Here is a 12,351-nt window from a genome sequence, read left to right on the forward strand (position 1 = left end):
TACATGGTGGTCTTCTAGATCTTAGTCGGGAACGATTTGGGGCAATGTTCTGATGGATTGGGAGGTTGGTATTGGAGGAGATTTTACGCCATTCATTATCTAACGCGGTTTGCCGACTAAGATGTGGTGGAGCTATACTACAGAGAACAGGAAGCCGAGGTAGTGGGGTGTATTTAATGGCCCAGAGGTGTTTACGTCGAACTGGAGCCTCATCGAGTACAAACAAGCAGACGTGCTGCACCATGGTACAAGGTACTAAGTACATGGGAGTGAAACACATACTGGACGGGAAATTAAATAAAATTTAGCACAAGCATTCCTCAAACCATACAACATATTCATACACAAACCAAAAAAAGGTTTTGCATCATCTCTGTTCCAAGAGTTCCGGAACCTGTACAGAGAATTGGAACAGAGATCAACATAAACATAATTTCCGCCCTTTTTGTTGCTCACGAAAACCACACATCGTATGTTGTACCACCATACAGCGACACCTTCAGAGGTGGTGGTCCAGATTGCGGTACAGACCGGTACCTCTAATATACCTCTAATACCATCACATCCTCTTGCATTAATGCATGTCTCTATTCGTCTTGGCACACTATCCACAAGTTTATCGAGGTACTGTTGGTCCAGATTGCCCCACTTCTCAACGGCGCCTGCCGCTGTGGCCGAGCGATTCTAGGCGCTTCAGTATGGAACCACGCGACTGCTACGGTCGCAGGTTCAAATCCTTCCTCGGGCATGGATGTGTGTGATTTCCTTAGGTTAGTTAGATTTAAGTAGTTCTAGGTTCTAGGGGACTGATGGCCTCAGACGTTAAGTCTCAGAGTGCTCAGATTAATTTGAACCATTTTTCTCACCGGTGATTCGGCGTAGATTCCTCAGAGTGGTTGGTGGGTCACGTCGCCCATACACAGCCCTTTTCAGTCTATCCCAGGCACGTTCGGAAGGGTTCATATCTGGAGAATATGCTGGGCACTGTAGTCGAGCGATGTCGTTATCCTGAAGGGAGTCATTCACAAGATGTGCACGATGGGGGCGCGAATTCTCGTCCACGAATGTCTCGCCAATATGCTGCTGATATAGTTGTACTATCGGTCGGAGGGTGGCATTCACGTATCGCACAGCCGTTGCGGCGCCTTCCATGACCACCAGCGGCGTACGTCAGCCCCACATAACGCCATGCTGAAGCATCAGCACCTTGCTGCAGTCGTTGGACAGTGTGCCTAAGGCGTTCAGCCTGACCAGGTTGCCTCCAAACACATCTCTGACGACTGCGTGGTTGAAGGCATATGCGACACTCATCGGTGAAGAGAAAGTGATGCCAATCCTGAGCAGTCCATTCGCCATGCTGTTGGGCCCATCTGTACTGCGCTGCACGGTGTCGTGGTTGCAAGGATGGACATCGCCGTAGACGTCGGGAGTGAAGTTGCGCATCACGCAGCCTATTGCGCATAGTTTGAGTCGTAACACAACGTCTTTTGGCTGCACGGAAAGCATTATTTAACATGGTGGGGTTGCTGTCAGGGTTCCTCCGAGCCACGATCCGTAGGTAGCGGTCATCCGCTGCAGTAGTAGCCCTCGGGCGGCCTGAGGGAGGCAAGTCACAGACAGTTCCTGTCTCTCTGTATCTCCACCATGTCCGAACAACAGAGCTTTGGTTCACTCCAAGACTCCTGCACACTTCCCTTGTTGAGAGCCCTGCCTGGCACAAAGCAACAATGCGGACGCGATCGAACCGCGGTACTGAACCGTCTACGCACGGTTGATCTCCAGACAACACGAGCCGTGTACCTCCTTCCTGGTGGAATGACTCGAGCTGATCGACTATCTGACCCCCTCATTCTAATACGCGTTGCTCATGCATGGTTTTTTTTACGTCTTTGGGCGGGCTTAGTGGCATCTCTGAACAGTCAAATGGACAGTGTATGTGGTACAGTATCCACAGCCAACGTCTATCTTCAGGAGTCCTCGGAACTGGGGTGATGCAAAACTTTTTTTTTCGGTGTGTGTATTACGGATTCAGTAAACATTAAACGAGTGCTTCATTTCTTTCTGCTCTCTGGCTATACTCCTCGCACGGCGTGACCCATAATATCTGCAGTCTTTAAATTTCTTCAGAAACTCTGTCACACCTCGGACTCTGTAGAGTAGCGTTGAATCCTGCGCCAGTGACGAAAGACCAAGCTCTCTGTGGCTGTTGCCACGACTGCGCTACACAGGGGACGATTTGTTGGGTGGAATGGTCTAGGGGTCGGCTGTCGCGTCGTCCTACCCGCCCGACATCCGACAGGGGAAGTTCGCCAGTCGGTCGGTCGGTCGGTCGGTGAAACCGCGTACACTCGTCAAATTTGTCGGTCGGCTGGTATATTGCCGCGCGTGTAGGGCTCTTTCGCAGAACAAATTAATTTTCATCAACAGCTCTTGCCTCGAGTCCGCGATTAAACCTTTTGACTGCGTCATTCGTTCTTCTGAAAACGCCGAGTTATGAGAGCAGTTGGCAGCACTGACCGCGTGTGACTGTTCTGCGATAGCCACGGTGGGTGCCATTCGATTTGACACAGCGGTAGTAAGCGGTGTGAGGTGTTACACAGTGCTGCATGTAGATCGTTTGGAGCCTCAACCGAATTAACAAGGTAGGTAGTACCTATTTTTATTATTATTATTATTCTTGCGCGTGCTTCACACCTACTTCGCGGAGCGACGGTACTTTTCTGTTATTTATTTCACCGTCGCTGCTAAACTGGACAAAATTTTAAATAATTGCTCGCTAATTAATCAAAATTGCTACGTATATTCCTAACTATAGCTGGAGTCTCGTAAAAACCCCTGGTTGACAGATTTCAAGTACGAAAACTGTAGCGTGAACTGAAATGGACGTGTTGTCTTGTGCTCTCGCCATCTTGATGAGAAAACTTGAAACGTAATGTAATGCTGTACTTCCACGAATCTGCTGGAAAAATCCTTCTGACAAGGGAGCCTCCCCATAGCACCCCGCTCACATTTAGTTATAAGTTGGCACAGTGGATAGGCCTTGAAAAACTGAACATAGATCAACAAGAAGTTGTGTGGAACTACGAAAAAAAAAAAATCCAAATATACAAACTGAGTAGTCCATGCGCAAGATAGGCAACATCATCGATAACGTCAGCTCAGCAGCGCCGCGGTCCCGTGGTTAGCGTGAGCAGCTGCAGAGCTAGAGGTCCTTGGTTCAAGTCTTCCCTCGAGTGAAAAATGTACTTTTTTATTTTAGTGAAGTTATGATCTGTCCTTTCGTTCATAGACGTCTCTGTTCACTGTAATAACTTTAGTGTCTAGGTTTTGCGACCGCACCGCAAAACCGTGCGATTAGTAGATGAAAGGACGTGCCTCTCCAATGGGAACCGAAAACCTTGATCGCAAGGTCATAGGTCAACTGATTCCTCCACAGGAAAACGTCTGATATATTCTATACGACACTGGTGACGGCATATGCGTCACATGACAGGACTATGTTGTCGACCCACCTAACTTGTACACTTGACGAATGGGTAAAAAGATTCTACCTTGCCCGATTTAGGTTATCTTGCGGATGTGATGGTCACTCCCAAAAAAGTGATGAAAACAAGAGTTTGTCACATAAACTACAACAAATTAATGCAACAGTTTCACAGTCGCACAGTTTTCCCTGTGCTCTGTCAAAACATGTTTTTAACGTTTTCAAATTTTTCCGTGTGTAGACCGTCAAATCGTGCATATGTACAAGCAAATCTGAACACGTCCTGGAATTTTGGAGAGCGAAGTTATGTGGGAGTGCCTGAATTTTGATAATTGGCTGAAAATAAAAATTTTCACTTGAGGGAAGACTTGAACCAAGGATCTTTCCTCAGCTGCTCCCGCTAACCAAGGAACCACGGCGTTCCTAGACTCACACTATCCTTGATGTTGCATATCTTGTGCGTGGACTACTCAGTTTGTATGTTTTGCTTATTTTTTTTCATAGTTCCACACAACTTCTTCCTGTTTCCTCGATTGATGTGTGTTCAGTTTTTCAAGATCTATCCACCGTGCTAACTTATAACTAAATCTGAGGGGGGGCGGGGGGTGCTATGGGGAGGTTCCCTTGTGAGTAAGGAATAACGGTGATATTTGCATGGTAGACCTCCTTTCGTTTTTCGAAGTATATTTGCGATACGTGAACGTATTATACATCAGACGAATAGAAACGTGCTGTTATATATTACATATTTTCTGTACTTAGCCAGAACTTTTAATTTTTGTGACGGGAAGGTGCGCTTTATATAGCAAATTACCTTTAAATGTAGCGCGAAAAATCTGGTTTCAACCCAACCTAGAGATAGCCATATTACAGGTTGGTGTATCACCACAACCAGAATTTGAATAGGCTGTGGAATGAGGTAAGGCGGGGGTGGCGGGGGTGAGGGGAGGGGGGGGGGGGTGGGGGGGTGTTAGGTGTGTGGTGTCCCCAAATCGCACTAGCCAATAACGATACATGATGGAAGACATATCTTTGGCAGGGGAACAAAACTCTCTTCCTTCGAACTGTACTGTACAAGACAAACCTTGAATCTGTGCTGGGTGTAAGAACTTCCTATTACCAATGACTGTGGTCTGCTGTTGCGGTTACCGGTTGAGATGGTACCACTGTGCGTCTTTGAGAGTTCCTGAACGCACAGTAACATCATAAACAGCACACTTTAGCAACAAATCACATGACGTTTCGGAAACCACTAGCAATAGCGCCTGGCTGGGTATACATTCAGTCCAATATGGCGTCAGCTCAGTTAGCTTCCAGTGCTACTGTGTCAGCGTGCGTCGTTACTCAAATGCGCCGTGTTGCGGCTGACCACTTTACAATTTAATTTCGATGTTGTTTTCAGAAAATTTTAGAATGAAGTTTGTGGTGGTCAAACCGTCGCATAGTCGCGTCAGATTAGGCTGCCCCGTTTCAACCTCATCTTTACTGCTGCTAGTGAAGGCTTAGATGAATTACCAAATGGGTGTAGAGTTTCTCAATGTGCAAACTTTCACACCTTTTGTCGTACGTAGAATGCTGAATGTCAAGAGTTTCTTCTTCCGTTATTGTTAATGATCGCTTTTCTAAAAACTGACTGCGTCGTCAGCTTGATAACAAGCAATCGACATCTGGGAGTTACTAAAATACATGGACGTGAATTATTTCCCAGATAGCGAAATGTAGACAAAATGTATTTCTACTTCTAGAAATCTTAAATTTGCCATTCTTAGCGCTATGAGGCAACGAGAAGTGTCTGATTGCTTAATTTAGCGGGCGCAATGGCGGACCTTGCTTGGTTCGTTAAACATCGTAGTGAAAATAAACGACGCCATAATGAAATAAAAAAACGTGCGCGGTATGCACAGAACGAAGCGCCAACAAATTTTTCTGAGGTTCCTACGAATCCACCAACTGGGAACAGTTGCTGAATCCGGGAAAGACCGTACTATAGGCGAATCGGTTTTCAACTAATACGTGAGTTTGAATAAGATGGACAGTATTTCGCATTATGGATGTGATGTCACACTGAACAGTATAACCGATCCTACTCAGCATATATTCTGACATTGTGTAGCATTCAGGGCATGCGACGATGCCAATATTAAGCTACATGGCAGCTAAAGATATATCGTAAGCGCTATCGCTGTAGTGCGTGCAAGGATAAATACAAGCCAAAAAACTTCATCCTAAACAAGACTAATAAACCAACTGGATGTAATTCCTTAGACATTCAAAACAGAATTGCTTCTCATACACAGCTGTAATTAAGTGCAATTCCTCTCAAAACCAACGAAAATACGACAAATGGTGCTACAAAGAAATTTAAATCAAAATATGCACCAAGAAGTTACATCACAGTATCCTAAAAGTACGAGCTGGCGCATCCGCCATTTTGTTTCCCAGTTCTCTGAAGAGTGTACGTTCTGGGGTGCTATAGCATTTGCGTCACGGCACTTCTGCACGAAATTATGGGTGGTGGTACTGCCACAAACTGTTCTAACAGATTTAGAAAGATAAATTTCTTAATATTTGAAGAGAAGAAAAAACTCTGGTCGCGAAAACTGGGAATGTGAGCGGAGGGCACAGTTAGGTACTGTAGGTAAATAATACTTATAACTTGAAGCAATATTTAATAGTAAAAACAGTGGTACTCGTACGTAGGTTTTTATCAGCTATTTTGAAAGTACTACCTCTTAAGACATTCTGCCTGTAGGGAGTTAGTAGCCCCAAAATATAACGCGGTGATTCCAGAACATATAATATTTAGAGTACAATATGTGTCTTACAGTATATTGACTGTAATTAATAAAATACAAGCCACGATCAGTAAAGACTTCTATTTAAATGGCCGTTTCCGGCCGAATTACGCCTAAACTGCCGTCTGCTATTTTTAAAGTAGAGAAAGCTCGACATTCCCACTATCGGCATTTCGCAATAGCAGCACGTAACTTAAAACATTAAGAACTTGGGATGATAGTTTAGATTACGTCAAAAGCTATACTCAGTTTTTAGTTCTGCCGGAAGCTGTCATCTAAGTAAAAATGTTAAGCGATCTCGGCTTGTATTTCATTGTCACCGATATCAGATCGCCGCCCAAAAGTCATAATGACTAACTTCGATACTGACACTGCCTCTGCACCAAGACTCGTTGCTGTCTCTCTGGGGTTAGTAGGCGTGTACTATGTAGGGCTGTACCATGAAATGGGCACCTTCTATTGTCAGAGGTAGGTACCGCACATCATTCAAGAAAGGCTAATATACAAAACATACAAAATTTTGCCCTCTGTCAGCTTCAGCCATTTTCCGTATTTACACGTATCTTGTGCTTTGCGTTGGAGAAGGAATTTTGTACTGTGTGTTAAGTGTGTTCTTGTGTCCTTGAAATTTAACGAAGCAAGACTTCATTCGATTAGAAGTCCGTTGTTCGGTGACTTTCGTATTTATACTTGGTTGTTGGGCATATTTGCACTTTAGGTGCAGCCGCGCCAACTCGTACTTAACAGGAGCCTGGTATATGATCTAATAAACGTCATTATCGAATATTTGAGTTCCGCTATTCTATGAAAGAAATATACATGCAACTTTATTCTTTTCTGACAGCAAAGAAAAACACTAAGCAAATAAAACGCGAGATTTTGTCTAATCCACATATGGATGTAAACATGAGCGGAATGAAAGCTGAAAATAGCAGTATCTAATACTCTATGCGGGATCTCCGAATATGTATTTCAGAAAATTTAAACAAAACAGTTAGCATAAGCTACGTGCTGTGTTTAGCATTCGTTGGGAAACAAGATGGCGGATGCGCCAGCCTATGTTTTCAGGAGCTCTAGCATCCACTATTACGCAACTAGCCAAAGCCGACCGCTACTAGATACTGCCGACTCCATATCATCGATAGTAATCACATTTAAGTGCCTGGCAGAGTGTTCATATAACCACCTTCACAATTCTCTACTATTCCAATCTCGTATAGCTCGCGGAAAGAATGAGCACCTATATCTTTCCGTACGAGCTCTGATTTCCCTTATTTTATCGTGGTGATCGTTTCTCCTCAATTAGGTCGGTGTCAACAAAATATTTTCGCATTCGGAGGAGAAAGTTGATGGGAATTTCGTGAGTAGATTCTGTCGTAACGAAAAACTCATTTGAATTATGCAAAGCCCAAATCCTGTATCATTTCAGTGACTCTTTCCATATTTTGCTATAATAAAAACGTGCTGCCCTTCTTTGAACTTTCTCGATGTACTGTCAGTCCTATCTGGTAAGGATCCCACACCGCGCCGCATAGTCTAAAATACGACGGACAACGTACAATAGCCAGTAGATGTTACATTTGAAGTTCTTGCCAATAAAACGGGATCTTTGGTTTCTTCCCCACATTTTCTGTGAGTTCCTTCCAATTTAAGTTGTTAGTTATTAAAATTCCTAGGTATTTAGATGAATTTACGGCCTTTATATTAGACGGATTTATTGTGTAACCGAAGTTTAATGGATTCCTTTTAGCACTCATGTGGATAACCTCACACTTTTCGTTACTTAGGTCAACTGCCAATTGTCGCACCATTCGGATATCGTTTCTAAATTGTTTTACAATTTTTGATATGCTGATGAGCTTACTAGACGATAGACAGCGTCAACTGCAAACAACCAAAGACGGTTGGTCAAATTGCCTCCCAAATCGCGCATATAGATAAGGAGCAGCAAATGGCCTATAACATTACCTTTGGGAACGGCAGAAGTCACTTCTGTTTTACTCGCAGACTTTGGCAGTTACTACAAATGTGACCTCTGACAGGAGCTCACAAATCCAGTCACATAACTGAGACGATATTCCATAAGCACGCAGTTTCACTACAAGGCGCCTGGGTGGTACAGTGTCAAAGGCTTCGCGGAAATCCAGAAATCAGCAGCACGCAGGCACTTCATGCAAATAAAGAGCTAGTTTCACATGAACGTTTTCTAAACCTGTGTTGACTGTTACAACCGTTTTCTTCGAGGTAATTGACATTAGTTGAAGTCTTGGTTGCAATTTGTTTTTTATTTATAAACTACGCGTTTCGCATTATTTACTCATCTTCAGGCTGATCTTAATTTGGTATTACTTAGAACAATCCTTCAGTGTAGCTAAGAGGCATAGTCGAGTAAATCAGTCCATAATCGCTTTCGTTAATCTCAGCAAATCCTTTCTAGAAGGATATGAGTGACTCAAAGACCTGTATAACGCATTCACGCTCCTGTGAAGGCGATGATGGTCTGATGTACTCGACGATGCCGCATAGCTACACTGTCTAAAGGATCGTCCTAAGAAACACCAAATTAAGATCAGCCTGAAGACGCCTAAATAAGGTGGAAACACGTACTTGATAAAGAAAAGAACTAAAATTGGTACCAAGACTGTTTTCTACTAATATTACTAAACACAGGTTTGCTGATTCATACTACAGATTGGAAGAAAATCTGTAATTCATAATGTTCGAACACACTATATTCCATAATCCTGCTGTATATCGACGTTAATGATATGGGCCTGTAATTAAGTGGATTACTCCTACCTTTCTTGAATATTGGTGTGATCTGTGCAACTTTCCAGTCTTTGGGTACGGATGTATCATCGAGCGAACGGTTGTATATGATTAGCCGGGTGCTGTGGCCGAGCGGTTCTTGGTGCTTCAGTTAGGACCCACGCTGCTGCTGCGGTCCCAGGTTCCAATCCTGCCTCTGGCATGAATGTGTGTGATGATCTAAGTGTGGGGGACTCATGACCTCAGATGTTAAGTACGATAGTGCTTAGCCATGTTTTGCTGTATATGACTGTTCAGTATGGAGCTATTGCATCAGCACACACTGAAAGGAACGTAATTGAAATAGTCTGGGTCAGAGGGCTTGTTTTTATTAGGTGATTAAAGTTGGTTCTCTACTCCGATGATATTTATTTTTACGTTAATGTTAACAGGTGTTCCTGATTAGAATTCTGGAATTCGTTTAAATTTGACATGTTTTTCTCGTTACTACAACAGTGTTCTGACCCGTTTTGTGTACCAACGAGGATCAGCTCAGTCGTTTTATTTGATATAAATCTCTAAATTGCTACCGATACAATTTTTCTGAACTCAATCCACATCTGGTCTACACTTAAGTCATTAATTTGGAAGGAGTGGAGAATACTGAGGCAGTCTCGTGTGTGCAACAGTAATTCCTAACATTGAGCATAGATGACGGGTATTGCATTTTGAATACGTCATGGGTCGAAGTTGTCAGGTACTATTAGTAGGTTCAAGAGTTTCGGACTGTAAATAAAGTTGAAGTCGTGATTTTAGTTCATAAGGGTTATGTAGTATGAATTAAATCAGCACTGAGTGAATGCATTTTATATCTAGATCACCTGTTTGTACTCATACCGACTTAATCTGCTAATGTGCGAATTACATAACTGGGAGTTCAGAGTTGATAGTCAGAATGCAGTGATTACAGCAAATTTTGGACTGTGGGCATCCACAGCTGTAGAATTGAACCATTAGACCGCTTTAGCTGTACCATAGAGCGTTTTCTGATCCAACTACTTTAGCAGCGTTAGTAACTCTTGAGGGATACGGATATTATAATTTACTCCAGACGATAATCTGTAGACGACACAACGCTCTATGCCCAATTGCGATAAAACTGTTTAACCGTCAGGTCGGTTCCCTGCATCCTGCTGGTTTTAAACCATCGACCTCTCGACGGCTAAACAGTTCTGTTACAATTAGACGAAGAATGTTGGGTCATCTACTGCTTATCGTAGGGAATAAATTATTTAAATCCGTACCTTCGAAGAGGTGGCTCTAATGCTGCGAGTCTAGTAGCAACAGAAAGATTTATCATACAGCTGAAGAGTTCATTAGTTTCGTTGTAGATATAGGGTTAATGACTGAAATGTGAAGTGTTAACTATCCAGACGGGAAGTTTCTTTAACCTACATTGAGTCGACTGGTAAAGATCTTGTTCATAAACGTGTGACGAAAGTTTCCACGTGACATCGGCTTTCCTGTGCTGTGAATGGCTGAAACAAACTGCCCGTGTAGGTGACAGATAACATTCGTTCTATGCGAAACGTTCGAGTTTTATTTGGCAGTTATCGTCCTCTAAATTGTGTACTGCGGAAGTGTAAAATATCATAGCAGCCTCTAATGTACGGAAGTACTGGGAAATACGCTACCAGTGAATAAGTGGGTTGCGTAGTATCTTCTGCCACATGCTCGTAACATGCGAAATGCTCGTTCGGTATTTGTCTATTGGTAATCTGTATTTTCGCAATTTCTTTGTTCCTGTACTTATAATGAAAAGTGCGTCATGTATGAAGCGAGTATATACTTTCGGCTATCAGTCTTTCACTTTAAGCTTCACTGAATTCGTCACCCATTTACTGGTTTGTCCAACTTACGACCGAAACGCGACAGATAAATGCATCACGACAGAAACATGAGTGGGGGTGGGGGAGGGGGGAGAGGGAGGAGCGAGGAGCGAGGAGCGGGGACAATTGCCACACGTCTAAGTGATGAATGCTCCAGTTCAAGATGTTTGGTATTACTCTGTAGCCATTACGGACGCTAAGTTGTAATGTTGCCGATAAAATCACGGTACTACGACCAGGGACTTGCAGTGGCTATGCTGTTGTAACTTTGGCTGGCTGGCACGGGAGAGAACAGAAGTGCGTTAGTGTCGGCGGACGAGGAATATCTTGCGTCGAAAGCAGGCGAGCGCAAGGGAATAGCGTTCGTTCGTGTTCGGTTCGCACTCGCTCGCGTTCTCTGGTTGCCTGCGCTTCAGCGAACCATCAGAGGAAGTTCGAGCGAAACCTTATTCAGTTTACTTCTGTTGTCGACGTAATCTGAGTGACGAAGTGTGTCCAACTGCAGCGCCAGAGAAACTGGTATAGACATGCGTATTAGACTACAGATATGTCAACAGGCAGAATACGGCGCTGCGATCGGCTACGCCTATATAAGATAGTGTTTGGCGCTGTTCTTAGATCGGCTGCTACAATGGCAGGTTATCGAGATTTAAGTGTGTTTGAAAGTTGCGTTATAGTCGGTGCGCGAGCCATGGGACACAGTATCTCAGATAGCGATGAAATGGGGATTTTCCTGTAAGACAATTTCACCAGTGTACCGTGAATGAGGAATCCGGTAAAACATCAAACATCCGACATCGCTGGGCCGGAAAAGGATCCTTCAGCAAGGGGACCAACGACGACAGAACCTTTCTGCGTGACAGAAGTGCAAGCCTTCAGCAAATTGCTGCAGATTTCAATGCTGCGCCGTCAACAAATGTCATTAAACGAAACATCAATTCGGGCTCTCGGAGCCTAGGGCCCACTCGTGCAACGTTGATGACTGTACGACCCAGTTTTACGCCTCGCTTGGGCCTGTCAACACACAGCGGACTATTGATGAGTGCAAACATGTTGCCTAGTCTGACAAGTCCCGTTTCAAATTTTATCGAGCGGATGGCCCTGTTCGTGTATGGAGACAACCTCACGAACCCATTGACTTTTTTTAGCAGGTGATTTTTCCGGCTGGTGGAGGCTCTGTAATCTTCCCTCCCTGTTCTAATCAGAACGAGGGAAAAATGACTGCCAATATGCCTCTGTAAGAGCCCTAATCTCTTGTCTCTGTGGTCTTTCCGCGAAATGTAAGTTGGTGGCAATAAAATTGTACTACAGTCAGCCTCAAATGCTGGTTCTCCAAATTTCCTCAGTAGCGATTCACGAAAAGGACGCCTCCTTTCCTCCAGAGACTCCCACCCGAGTTCCTGAAGCATTTCCGTAACACTCGCATGATGATCAA

General features: G+C 43.9%; 1 protein-coding gene across 2 annotated transcripts in view; it reads left to right on the plus strand.

Annotated features, from left to right (window-relative positions):
- The first annotated feature begins 2,471 nt into the window (after positions 1-2,471).
- Positions 2,472-12,351, plus strand: part of LOC126295130 (ankyrin repeat domain-containing protein 65-like) — a 53,374-nt gene continuing 43,494 nt past the window's right edge. The window contains exon 1 of one of the 2 annotated variants that reach the window (XM_049987400.1): positions 2,472-2,642. The gene's annotated coding sequence lies outside the window, so the exon portion shown is untranslated. The remainder of the gene's footprint in view (positions 2,643-12,351) is intronic. The other variant, XM_049987401.1, reaches the window with a different exon arrangement.

Source organism: Schistocerca gregaria, chromosome 11 (assembly GCF_023897955.1).
Source record: "Schistocerca gregaria isolate iqSchGreg1 chromosome 11, iqSchGreg1.2, whole genome shotgun sequence".
Taxonomy (NCBI): domain Eukaryota; kingdom Metazoa; phylum Arthropoda; class Insecta; order Orthoptera; family Acrididae; genus Schistocerca; species Schistocerca gregaria.